The 14,204-nt window shown below is 31.4% G+C and overlaps 1 long non-coding RNA gene across 1 annotated transcript; it reads left to right on the top strand.

Annotated features, from left to right (window-relative positions):
* Positions 1 to 3,497: 3,497 nt before the first annotated feature.
* On the top strand, positions 3,498 to 4,028 carry LOC136980063 (uncharacterized). Its single transcript, XR_010881490.1, has 3 exons — positions 3,498 to 3,520; positions 3,741 to 3,819; positions 3,954 to 4,028. It is a non-coding gene; the product is annotated as an uncharacterized lncRNA (long non-coding RNA).
* Positions 4,029 to 14,204: the final 10,176 nt, after the last annotated feature.

Raw genomic sequence — 14,204 nt, 5'->3', positions numbered from 1 at the left:
GGTGTAAAGTGGTCTAGAAACACATCAAAAGTTCCCGGAAATTTGTATATTTAGCGCTTACTCTGTAAAATTTGAATAATATCTAGTGAATTAAAAATTTGGCATTTAATACACATAATTTAACACTTAATTATTTTCGCACTTGTAGGAAGAAAGAATTGTTAAAGACGAAGACCTTTGGATTCCTTCTAATTCTTCTTGTCTCAAGTATGATGATAGATAAGTAATCCGTCATTTCATCTCACAAACACGTGAAATATTGTTCATATAAAATGCATATATTTTACTATTTGATAAAATTTTGTATTGCTTACTTTAGCGACTCTGTCGATGGTGGAAGCACTTGGATGTAAAGGCTGCGCGAGTGATTAAAAATCACGTGGAAAATGCGTAGACGGTAGATGCGTATGTTTAACACGCGGTCGAAGTGATTCTTTTCATGACTACGAAGAATAAAGATGAATGTACGGAAATTTGAAAATCAAAACATGTTTCATTGCATATTCTAAGTTTACTTTTTCATTAAGATTTAATTCACAAATCTATAACATTAAAATTATGAACAAAATGCACTTTTATACGTTTAAAATTTCGTATAGAAAAGTCGGTTTAATCATTAAAGTGAAAAATATTTTTAAACATTTTTCATTAAATGATCAAAATGAATTCGTTTCGTTCATACCATGCAAGAAGAAAACACGACAAAACCGAAACGAAATTATTCTAATCATTAGAAAAAAATAAAAGAAAACTTTTAAAATTTAACTTGTTCCAAATTTTTATAAAGGAAGTTAATCAAGTTCAAGTGTTTAGCTAAGTATACTGGATATTTTCCGCGGTGTAAATTTCTCTGTTTCAGCTTGACACATAAAAGAAAACAAATATGGAAGTATTTTTCTAACGTTCTGTCTATAGCAAGTTAAAATCCGGATTTAGTGGAAACGTGCATATCAATTCTTATCGCCAACTGAAACGTTAATATTCATTTAAAACTTCCAAATTTGCAGCATGCATTCTACCAACTCCAGCCACTGATTAAACGTGTGCACGTGCAGTTATACTTTACACACGTGCGAGTGTATGAAATCACGTGACTACTTTACTAGAAATCGAAAAGAGTTAAATCAAGAAAAATCTAGTTTTTATAACCAGGAATCAATAAAAAGCATTGCTTTGCTAGCATGTTACAAGGTCGCACATATAATCGCAAAATGGAAGAAGCCTAATAACATCGCACAAGAACTCATTCTACCGGCTGCTGTAGATATGATGAACGTAGCAAAGAGGAGCTTTCTTTCAATTCAGCGTAGTTGTCTGGTGACTATAACAATGCATATAGAACAGCGCCCACCAGTGTCCTCAGATCATTGCGAACTTGGTTCGTTTGGAACTCGAGATCTTGGGGCATACCGGAAATTTCATTTTATCAGAAACCCACAAGGCTAAAATAACTATTTTGCTTACAAAAATAAAAAAAACGTCGCCGAAAACATTGCTAAACACAACATGGATCGTATTCAAGGGTTCTACCAAACTCATCCTGTTTACAACCATCCACACATTAATGGAATTCATAGTCTAACCCATGACAGCAAACTAGGGTTCTAAATGCTTACTGATGATCCATCAGTAAACATTCTGTAAGCCTTGTGGGTTTTTGATCCAAAACCCCTGAAGGGGTTGTGCTCAGTGGTGATTATTGTAGAAAATGGACGAAATATCTAATACTCTCGAAAGCTGGCAATAAAGACGGAATAATGAACCCGAGGGAAGAACTACGCATGGTTTCCTTCCAGTCATCACACATAAACAACAAATGAACTTCTTCGTCCCAGACTTTCACACAACCCAATTATTGACTGATCGTGGGAATCTCCGTGCTTATTTATAGAGGTTCCTGCAGAAAGGGAATGAAAAGTGTTACTGCTCACTGAGGGAAGATAAAGATACTACCCACATCCTCTATATATGCAATAAATATAGTGTTCAGCGAAAGCAGCTCATCGACATCCTATATCACACAGGTCTTCACTGGCCCTGTACAGCTAAAGATTTTTTTTCTAAACAAGCAGACCTACAGTGCTCTGGAGGCTTTCATACGGGACATTAGGATTACCAACCCATCTTTCTAAGGTCATGGTTTATCCTTACCACCTTATTTCTTCATATATAATATGGCCAAGCGACAGTTAAATGCTGAAACTTTACGCCAATTGACAGATCGTCTGCATTGGGAGTTAGTTTCTCGGTATCAAATATTAGATAAAAAATTCATAAATTATTATTAAAATAATCTTCCTTGGTGTCATACATTAAAATATCAAAAATTAAGCCAGAATTATATTTGTGAAAATTCGAAGTTTGCTACTTCACGTCTTTGCAGACAACTTTAAAATCCTTGATAATATAAGAAATAAAATAAAAACCCTTAAAAACGGAATTCATACACCAAACTAATTGTATAATGAATTTACTGTATATTTTAAAATATCCACGTTTTAGGTATACAACGGTAAATAAAAATAATTTAGTCTAATATACAATTTGTTTTTTCTTCGAGAATACAAACACTAATGATTAAAGTTTATCATATTCCACATGAAAAATTAATTCTTGTTAAAATTAATATATCTGTTTTTAAAATAAAAAATATAGTCCTGAGTGTATCAGATATATAAAAGCCCGTATAGTCGAAACTCTGTTATTCGTATACTACTTACAATCGTAAGTGGACTGTGATGTCACCAAATGTTGGATAACTTCTCACATAGCAGACTAGAGCCCAGGGTTTCACTAGTTAATTTGCTAACTATTGGGGAATATATAATGCTTAAAGAACCACGTTATTACGTCATAAATTTGCCTGTTTTAAATATTTTACGAAGTTAATTTCTTTTATTGTATTCATGCAATCGTATAAATATTCGGTTACTAGACTATCTTCTACAGATTCCGCGTACGTAATTTTGGAAGAATCGTTCCAACGGACAAGAATTTTCAAAGTTCGAATAAACTGATTGATATCTTTTCTTGTCTTACGTATTTAAACAATTAATAGAAAGAAAAGACACAAATATAAGTGAAATCATCGAATGAACAGAATTTTATTTGAAACTATAAAGCTTGAAAGCGATATTAAATGACGGATCAAGCACTTTTCAATATTTTATAACCATCAAGACATTTCAAAAATTAAAAAAGTCAGAGTTTTGCAAATGATGATTGTTAGAGTGGGGTCAATATCTCAGATATAAAAACTCGACAATAACCAGATGTATAATGAAAATGATTCCCGGAAGTAATTGGGATTTTTTGAAATAATCTACACTGAAAAACGACGGGGGCGAGGCCAGTTTGGGTATCGTTTTCTGTTCTTCCCAATAAAATTCGAATGAAAACTAGAGCACACAGGAGACGACCATCTGTTAGATTCGAAATCGTTCCGGGTTTGTTCATTATAAAAGTCGGATTCGTTTGAAGCATCGCATATTCTTTATATACAAAGAGAAGATATTTACTAGTGAGTATTTTCCAATGTTTTTTTATATTTCTGTTGAGGGAATCACCAAAATTTTATCTAACTTTCTGTTGAAATTTGAAAAGAAAATTTGAAAGCTATTTTCTATATTGACATACTCTAATACTTTAATTATATGCGTCTTGTTTTCGAGATTATTCTTCAATTTTGATATTTAAAAAATGAATATATTTTGATTTTTAACCAGTGTTTGTGTTTGTAGGAAATTATAAGATTATTGTGAGTAGCCATGCAGAAAGCCACGTTGTTCGTCGGTCTCGCCCTTTTCATTCTGCTTCCAGGTAAGACACTCGTTATTGCGCGATACAATCTTCCCGCGATCACAGTTAGGCACGAATCATTCTTATAATCGGGCGCCATTAATTAATTAATTATTCATTTTCTTAACTTAAGAATTTCTAAAAATGTTTTTCAGACGACGGAAATTTCGTTCGGGCTCAGGGATTTCCTCCCATCGGAGAAGTCTGTTCGAGCATTTGTAACTTTTTTTGCTCTACCCCGGCAAAAGACATCCCGATGCCAAAACTCCCGATCGAGTTGGGATGCCATTGCGACTGTTCCTCGACTACCCGTTCCCCGCAAACCCAACAAACCCAACAGACCCAACAAACCAACGACCCAACGACCGAAGCGCATACAAAGGATTAGTACGTGAAAATGTGACCCTTGGCAACACGAGTTTGAATTTTGGCTACGGAACAACGAATGTCTTCGTTTGGGATTTACTTCTTAATTTCAAATAAAATTCTATTCATTCAGTGGTTTATATTATATTTGCGTCTTTTCTTTCTAGTAATTGTTTAATTAATATTACTAAAAAATGAAAAAATGAAAACATTTTTTAATTATTAAAGTTCGATCGTTTAAAAGTTAAAAACCAAAATCCTTTTAGAACAAATTCCTTTTGAAGGCAGTTTCTGTCACAGCAGAGAGCATCGATGGTCCAGTACTTGTACGCACCAAAAACGAATAATAATAATAATTCTTACTTATACACCAGAAACTGTAGATAAACATATTTTTAAAAAGATTTCTTTCTTGTGTAAATAAGTTCACGTTATTTAAGTTTAACTTTCTAAGCCAAAATTTCGAGTTTCTATATCTCATGGTAAAGTTCACATTTTCTAGGCTTCCACGCTAGGTGAAAGACAAAGAGTATGGCTGCAATATGAAGTACGTTCAGTACCACTGTTTATGAAGAATAACTTTTATATTTTAATTATTTTAAAAAGATAAAAACTTTATTTTTGGAAACGGGGCGTTTTACAAAATTGTAAATAATAATAATGAGTAAAAGTTTTATTAAGGCTAAACCCACTGCTGACATAACCCTACCTTCCTTACCTCCCTTCTTCTTTGATTTATAATCTCAAAATTTAATAAAATCAATTCTCCATGTATAAGGTTCCTGACTGATACCTATAGCTTCTTTGTTATTGTGACTAAACTATAACAAAGAGTAAGAAGGTGATGTTAAAACTTCAGGAGTTATATATATAATGAATTGTACGCACCCAATAAAAATGTTACATAGCAAAAACTAAACAGAAGTTAGATGATGACGAAGCATCTATAACATTGAAAAAATAAAGAATTACCGTGGTTTCAACACTGTATTAAATATAATTGTCAAAATGATAAAAATAAAATAAAGATATTGTATATAGGAAATAATCTAATTAAACGAAGAATCAAAGAACACTATAGTATAATATAATATACAAATAATGTCAATTTAAATAAAGCAATGGTTCTGGGTTCGTGCTGGCATAAAACGTCAACAAGTAGTAATTGATGTAATTGCACTGATGAGGCTAGCACTAAAGAGAGAAATGCACATGGATATTTGATTCAAGGTCAAATAAATTTGTATATTTGTGAATTATTGGCAGCTTTTGTTCCTCAAACCTGGTAGTTTTTAAGCATTATAACATAAAATTTTTTTTTTATTTTTATATTTTTATATATTTTTAAACTTTTCTTGTATAACTAATTTTACGTATTTTATTCCTTTTTGAAAAACGAACGAAAATGTTTGGGAACGAGAGGAAATTTATTCTATTTTCGAATGAAATTCTATGAAATATATTTACAAATTTCCACATTCACTCTGCAAGATATTAAAAAGTCATTCATTACATAAAAATGTTAATAAACGAAACCGGTTGTATACACAAATTCATATTTGTTTTTTCCACGTATTCAAGATTAACCGCTTCTCTGACGAATAGCATCCAAGGCCCACACGGCATGTGTGACTAGTGCAAAGAGGGTAAACAGACATATGGCTGTCCGAAATATAGATAAGGCCAGGTGAGAAAGGAAGTTGTTTTCATTTTTCTCAAAAAATGATAAATAAAACTTTCATTCATATAAACAACTTATAAAAATTAAATGCTTTTTCCGTGCTAAATTAGTTAAACAAATCCCGATTCTCACACATACACAGTCTTGCATTTTTATTAGTTCCGTTTGTGGGGGTTAAAGAATGTGTCTAATGTCGACTGATTTTCTCTTTTCTAGGATTTTTCAGAAGTAATTAATAGCATTGTAATTGTAGACATCCCCAAGCCTATTAACTTCAACCTAGTTTTGATGCCATTTTAAGATTGTTGTTCTGACATCCTCCAACTTCTTCAAAAGATGTTTAAGAGTCAGATATTCTGTTTTTCATAAGAAAACATATCTCGCCGAGTTTCTTGGTGTTTATTATTCAAGAGTTCTTGGCGTTCTTCTGTCATCAGATCAGTTTCAGGTTCCATTATGAGCTTTTCAATGTTCTTTATTTCTCAGATGTGTTTTTGTTACTCCTTTAGCTGTTATTGAACTGCCGTCTCACTGTAGACCTGTTCGAGCCATACTGCCCTGTAACATCAGACATCTTCTGACCACACTCTACCTTTGCTATTACTCTCACCTTTTGAAAATAAAAACTGACGCAAAACTTAACGATCGCCCACTCGACAATCTCTCGAATATTATAAAAAAATTGTCAGAAAAATAAAAGGCTGGTATTACAAGGCAGAGTTTCAAAGTTCAGAGAAATATCATCCGATCAGTATATATCGACGTCGACGTCTCCCGTGCACCGCAAAGTTTCGAATTGTTGCTCAAAGACAAGAGAAGACCGATAGGTATTCATTATTTTACGTCGCTTATTGTGTTTGTTTTGTGAGGTGTTCATTAACCGATCACTAGTTCGTTGTCCGAACATAAAAATCTTTAGCGAAAGTGTTCGTTATCCGATTTGTTCGTTAACCGAACTGTTCGTTAGCCAATTACTCACTGTATACAACTTTCTATTTTAATTCGTTAATCTGCCATTAATTTTTGTAGTTTTATTTGTTTTTGTATAGCTTTCGCACTGGTTTAAGTTATAATTTTATCTGTTGCAGTGGCGTAGCGTGGGTGTCAGCCGCCCGGGGCGGAGGAAAATTTCGCCGCCCCCTTATTTAGGTATTTTTACAAGATATTATTTATTGTGAAATTTTGCCGCCTCCTAAAAGTGCCTTCCGGGGCGGGCGCCCCTGCCGCCTCCACTACGCTACGCCACTAATTCTGAGCTCTTCCGATATAACTACGTAACTTATATTTGAAACAAAATTTCATAGATATTTTTGTAATTTTCTATAATGCATACGATTTTCCACAAATTCACCACTCACACTGACATTTTTTTGCAAATTTATTACAATCTTCCAATTACAATCTTTTTCTCAAGTGCAATCTCTTTATGCTTTCTATCGGATAATATGTGTACCACGATGTGTGTTGCAGGACGACATTTTGTCACACTGCTATTTCGAAATTTTAGTCACAGTGTGACGTATTTCTTGAAAACTTTCGAACTCCGAACAGTCCGACGCCAACAATTTTTTTTTTTTTTTTTTTTTTTTGTTTTCGGTGATTTCATAACTTTCTGAAATAAAATTACGCTTTTATCGCTTTGACCGGTGCATTCCCTACAAGTTTTTAACAGAAGGGACGTAGAATTATCGTTACGCTATTCCTTACGACGTTACGAACTGTAAACATAATTGAAATGTCGTGCACAGATAATCCCTGGTATCTGAATTATACGAAATTGAAAGCTTATTGAATAATTGTAGTAATGACTTAAATGGTTTATCGTAGAAATTTCGACGTAATAAGTGACGCACTTGATGCGAGGTAATACTCAACTAACAATACTTTACAATTGTTCTTTTTCATATTGTTTGTAGATAATTTTTATTGTTTCTTTTCAGAGAGTTTTCAGCTGAATTCTGTTTCGGTAAATCTCACGAAAGTAAGTAATCCTTCGTTTTTGTTTACATAATAAATATTGAGTATAAATTTTAATAGAGCATCGACCCGAAACATATTTATGTCTTCAAGTTGAGATATTTATACAAATTATTGCTGAATTAAATTGGCGAGATTGATTTATATACAGATTTTTGTTATATTCGAGCTTATTTTCGTTCAAATTAAGATAATAACTCTCAAATTATTAAAATGAAGGTGCGGTAAATGTGCAATAGTTTAGACAGTAAGCAGTTGAATAAATAATCTTAGTTCTCTTAATATATTTTATGTACATTATAATTTTCTACGCAAAATACTTTAATTCCGGAATTTCAAAGCTATATTTCGTGTTTGATTAACAATACGAAGTACAATAGACAAAAGAAAGCGTCTTCTGTAACAATGAATACGCAACATCTTAATTATATATCGATACATTAAGCTAAATTCTGCCAAATATACATAAAATACGCAATGTTTTATTCAGTTAAATTTAATTTCAGTATCGAAGTCGAATACGACGGTTAAAGGAACACTATGTCCAGGGTCAGTATAATCAAGTGATATATAATTTAAGCAGAATCAACTATGTAAGTTCTCATCTTTCCTCTCATAAAACTTATTTCAAATTTTTACAAAAATATTACATTCAGGTTAACGACTTTCAAATTAAAATTTAACTTGGACAATTTTTTTCCCGACACCAGACAGTAGAATCACGATAAGTAGCATAATTTTTACACCTTCTTTTAATTTAATATCGTAATATTTAATTTAAGGATTTTGATAAGTAATAACCAGATTTTTTCTTATTCCGATTAGTATATAAGCTAGAATTTTAGTAATATTTCACATTCTAATTTTATATAACATTCACTCGATATACTTTTTAACAACTATACTAATACATAACATTATCTTAAATATTTGGCGCTATGATTACATGAAACATTTAATCGATACACAAGTTTGTTTTTCTTTAAAAATATTTTCACAATAGATAGATAACACGTGTCTTAAATATTTGGCGCTATGATTACATGAAACATTCAATCGATACACAAGTTTGTTTGTCTTTAAAAATATTTTCACAATAGATAGATAACACGTGTCTTAAATATTTGGCGCTATGATTACATGAAACATTCAATCGATACACAAGTTTGTTTGTCTTTAAAAATATTTTCACATTAGATAGATAACACGTGTCTTAAATATTTGGCGCTATGATTACATGAAACATTCAATCGATACACAAGTTTGTTTGTCTTTAAAAATATTTTCACAATAGATAGATAACACGTGTCTTAAATATTTGGCGCTATGATTACATGAAACATTCAATCGATACACAAGTTTGTTTGTCTTTAAAAATATTTTCACATTAGATAGATAACACGTGTCTTAAATATTTGGCGCTATGATTACATGAAACATTCAATCGATACACAAGTTTGTTTGTCTTTAAAAATATTTTCACAATAGATAGATAACACGTGTCTTAAATATTTGGCGCTATGATTACATGAAACATTCAATCGATACACAAGTTTGTTTGTCTTTAAAAATATTTTCACATTAGATAGATAACACGTGTCTTAAATATTTGGCGCTATGATTACATGAAACATTCAATCGATACACAAGTTTGTTTGTCTTTAAAAATATTTTCACATTAGATAGATAACACGTGTCTTAAATATTTGGCGCTATGATTACATGAAACATTCAATCGATACACAAGTTTGTTTTTTTTAAAAATATTTTCACAATAGATAGATAACACGTGTCTTAAATATTTGGCGCTATGATTACATGAAACATTCAATCGATACACAAGTTTGTTTGTCTTTAAAAATATTTTCACATTAGATAGATAACACGTGTCTTAAATATTTGGCGCTATGATTACATGAAACATTCAATCGATACACAAGTTTGTTTGTCTTTAAAAATATTTTCACAATAGATAGATAACACGTGTCTTAAATATTTGGCGCTATGATTACATGAAACATTCAATCGATACACAAGTTTGTTTCTCTTTAAAAATATTTTCACAATAGATAGATAACACGTGTCTTAAATATTTGGCGCTATGATTACATGAAACATTCAATCGATACACAAGTTTGTTTTTCTTTAAAAATATTTTCACAATAGATAGATAACACGTGTCTTAAATATTTGGCGCTATGATTACATGAAACATTCAATCGATACACAAGTTTGTTTGTCTTTAAAAATATTTTCACAATAGATAGATAACACGTGTCTTAAATATTTGGCGCTATGATTACATGAAACATTCAATCGATACACAAGTTTGTTTGTCTTTAAAAATATTTTCACAATAGATAGATAACACGTGTCTTAAATATTTGGCGCTATGATTACATGAAACATTCAATCGATACACAAGTTTGTTTGTCTTTAAAAATATTTTCACATTAGATAGATAACACGTGTCTTAAATATTTGGCGCTATGATTACATGAAACATTCAATCGATACACAAGTTTGTTTGTCTTTAAAAATATTTTCACAATAGATAGATAACACGTGTCTTAAATATTTGGCGCTATGATTACATGAAACATTCAATCGATACACAAGTTTGTTTGTCTTTAAAAATATTTTCACATTAGATAGATAACACGTGTCTTAAATATTTGGCGCTATGATTACATGAAACATTCAATCGATACACAAGTTTGTTTGTCTTTAAAAATATTTTCACAATAGATAGATAACACGTGTCTTAAATATTTGGCGCTATGATTACATGAAACATTCAATCGATACACAAGTTTGTTTGTCTTTAAAAATATTTTCACATTAGATAGATAACACGTGTCTTAAATATTTGGCGCTATGATTACATGAAACATTCAATCGATACACAAGTTTGTTTGTCTTTAAAAATATTTTCACAATAGATAGATAACACGTGTCTTAAATATTTGGCGCTATGATTACATGAAACATTCAATCGATACACAAGTTTGTTTGTCTTTAAAAATATTTTCACAATAGATAGATAACACGTGTCTTAAATATTTGGCGCTATGATTACATGAAACATTCAATCGATACACAAGTTTGTTTTTCTTTAAAAATATTTTCACAATAGATAGATAACACGTGTCTTAAATATTTGGCGCTATGATTACATGAAACATTCAATCGATACACAAGTTTGTTTGTCTTTAAAAATATTTTCACATTAGATAGATAACACGTGTCTTAAATATTTGGCGCTATGATTACATGAAACATTCAATCGATACACAAGTTTGTTTGTCTTTAAAAATATTTTCACATTAGATAGATAACACGTGTCTTAAATATTTGGCGCTATGATTACATGAAACATTCAATCGATACACAAGTTTGTTTGTCTTTAAAAATATTTTCACAATAGATAGATAACACGTGTCTTAAATATTTGGCGCTATGATTACATGAAACATTCAATCGATACACAAGTTTGTTTGTCTTTAAAAATATTTTCACAATAGATAGATAACACGTGTCTTAAATATTTGGCGCTATGATTACATGAAACATTCAATCGATACACAAGTTTGTTTGTCTTTAAAAATATTTTCACAATAGATAGATAACACGTGTCTTAAATATTTGGCGCTATGATTACATGAAACATTTAATCGATACACAAGTTTGTTTTTCTTTAAAAATATTTTTACAATAGATAGATAACACGTGTCTTAAATATTTGGCGCTATGATTACATGAAACATTCAATCGATACACAAGTTTGTTTGTCTTTAAAAATATTTTCAGAAAGACATGATGTTCGACAGTCTTGCTCGTTTCGTTCCGCTTTCAGGTAAGAGTCTGATTATTGCACGATGTAATCGTTTTGCGATCACAGTTAGAAACGAATCATTCTTATTATCGGGTAACATTAATTAATTATTGATTTTCGTAACTTAATTATTTTTGAAAAAGTTTGTTTTCAGACGACGTCAGTTTCGCTTTGACTGAGGGATCCCCTCTTATCGGAAAATTCTGCCGAGTATTTGTAACTTCTTTGGCACTACCCCGATGAAAGACATCGACATGCCAAAATTCCCGGTCCAGTGAGGATGCCATTGCGACTGTTGCTCGACTACCCACTCCACTCGCAGCAAACACCCCCAACAAACCGACCCAAAGACCGAAGTACAGTACATACAAAGTATTATGTAAAAATGTAACCATTGGCAAGAGAAGTTTTAATTATGGCTACGGAACAACAAATGTCTTTGTTTAGAATTTACTTCTTACTTTCAAATAAAATTGTATTCATTGAAAGGTTTTTATTATATTTGCGTCAGTTCTTTCTAGAAATTGTTAAAATGTGTAAAACTAAAAAGCATCGATTAGTTTATTCGAATTTTTTAAAATTCTTGTCTGTCGCGTAAAGATTTTTCCAAAACTTTTCAGATCCTTACTTAAAATTATAAACGAATTCTGAAATTTCATGTAAGAATACGTTTAAATGTTTAATGAAAGAAAATGCATTTACAAAATTCAAATTGTGTGGAAAGCAACAGACGAAAACTGTATTAAAATTTTTTGTTTATTATTTTGACTTAAAAAACTGAAAGTAATCTTGTTTCTAATAAATACTATTTTAACAAAATGATCTTTTTTGCAATATTTCAAACCGATTAATGCTTTTACGTATTACGTAACATGTGACATACAAATATGACGGGATCGTAACTGTCACGCGTTCTAAACAATATATTCTAACAATACGTAACGAATTGTTAGAATGTATTGTTGGCTTTTTTATTGTAGGTGGTTATTGTTATGCGTAAATTTGTTCGAAAGTTCCGCGTGTCTTTGAGATTTCGCGAAAAAGTTGAGATTAGATAAACTTCAGTAATGTACGGGAGGCAGAAAAGGCTCTCTATGTCGCCTTTCTCTTAGGCCCGCTCGAGTAAAGAGATAAAATCTTCCGTCAGTCTTTTTGCTCGAGTTACTTTTTACTCAAACTAACTCTTTGTGTCCTTGGTTCGTTCGGACGAGAACAAGAGACACCGACAAAAGCCAGAGAAGGCTCCCTGTGTCCCGAATTCTTAAGGCCCGCTGGGGCAAAAACAAAAGATGGCGAGGCTTACATTTTGTTTCGTTTTTTTAAGGCCCGCTCGAGTGAAGAGGTCGATCGGAGATGTAGAGGTCTTTCTGTGTTTCGTTTATTACATCCCGCGAAGGGTGAGTATTTTTTTTTTTTTTTTTTTTTTTTTTTTTGCTAATGAAGTTCGGTATGAGGTTGAAGTAAAGTTTCTGGCCCTAACGTGCATTTTATTATGATCAGGGGTAATTATAGATTTTTGTCTTTCTTTAATACTAGTTTTTGTAATATTACATTTTTTTTCTTTTTAGATAGTAATAATACAGTGGGTTTGGAATAGATGAATTTAGAGTATTCAGAGGTAATTATACATATTTTCATCGTGCGAGTTAAGAAGAACACTACAAGTGATGTTGTTCACTTGTGGAGTGGGATTCTTTCCAACTCTTGGTGGAACTCCGAAGCAGCCACGTTGAGTTCAGGGTTGTCGTTCGTCTGGATCTTATGCCGTTTGAAAACCCAAAATGCATTGATGTTCTGTTGAAAAAGCCGAGTTCAGAACCTAATTTCAATTTATTATAAACTGCTGATAAGTAATTTACGATCGTCCCTCCTGTGATTTATTAATTCTAAACTTGAAATATTTTGGTAAATACATTCTATTATATTAACTCCGGCTTTTTTGACAGGTTGGTATTGATCCTTTAGGAGTCAATGAAAGTTTGTGGGAATAGCTAAGACTTCGCAAATATTTAAAATTTTACACATTTTTTTTTTTTTGCTCTTACATAAACGTTTTTAATAATTATATATAAGGGGTTATATTATATATAATATAATATTGTATAATATATATAGTACATAACATTAAATGGTTCGAGAGAAAAAATACTTTTTTAAAAGGGGACAATTCAAGAAAAAGATTAGGAACTCTTGTATTAATTGGTTTAACATTTCATTTTTATTGGTTTGTAGGCAACTTGAACCAATCTGCCAACTTACGTTGTCGACTTCTTGTGTATAACACACGGTAAAGTATTGGAATAATAGCATTTTTAGATTGCTTATTTTATAAAACACATCCCTACTTTAAAAATTAAGGTTGTTGCAATTACAGAAATATAAAACAAAGTTTAAAAAGCTAGGAACAAAGGGTTACTGCATAGCAATGTTTTTCAACCTATTTGGTCATGTAACACAAAATATGGAAGCATTCGAAACACACTTTGTTGGAAAAATTCGACTTACGTATATTATGAAATAATATACATTTGCTATAATACAATTTTA

Source organism: Centruroides vittatus, unplaced genomic scaffold (genome assembly GCF_030686945.1).
Source record: "Centruroides vittatus isolate TY-2023 unplaced genomic scaffold, ASM3068694v2 contig_663, whole genome shotgun sequence".
NCBI classification, from domain to species: Eukaryota; Metazoa; Arthropoda; class Arachnida; order Scorpiones; family Buthidae; genus Centruroides; species Centruroides vittatus.
This window is presented reverse-complemented; position numbering and strand designations above follow the sequence as displayed.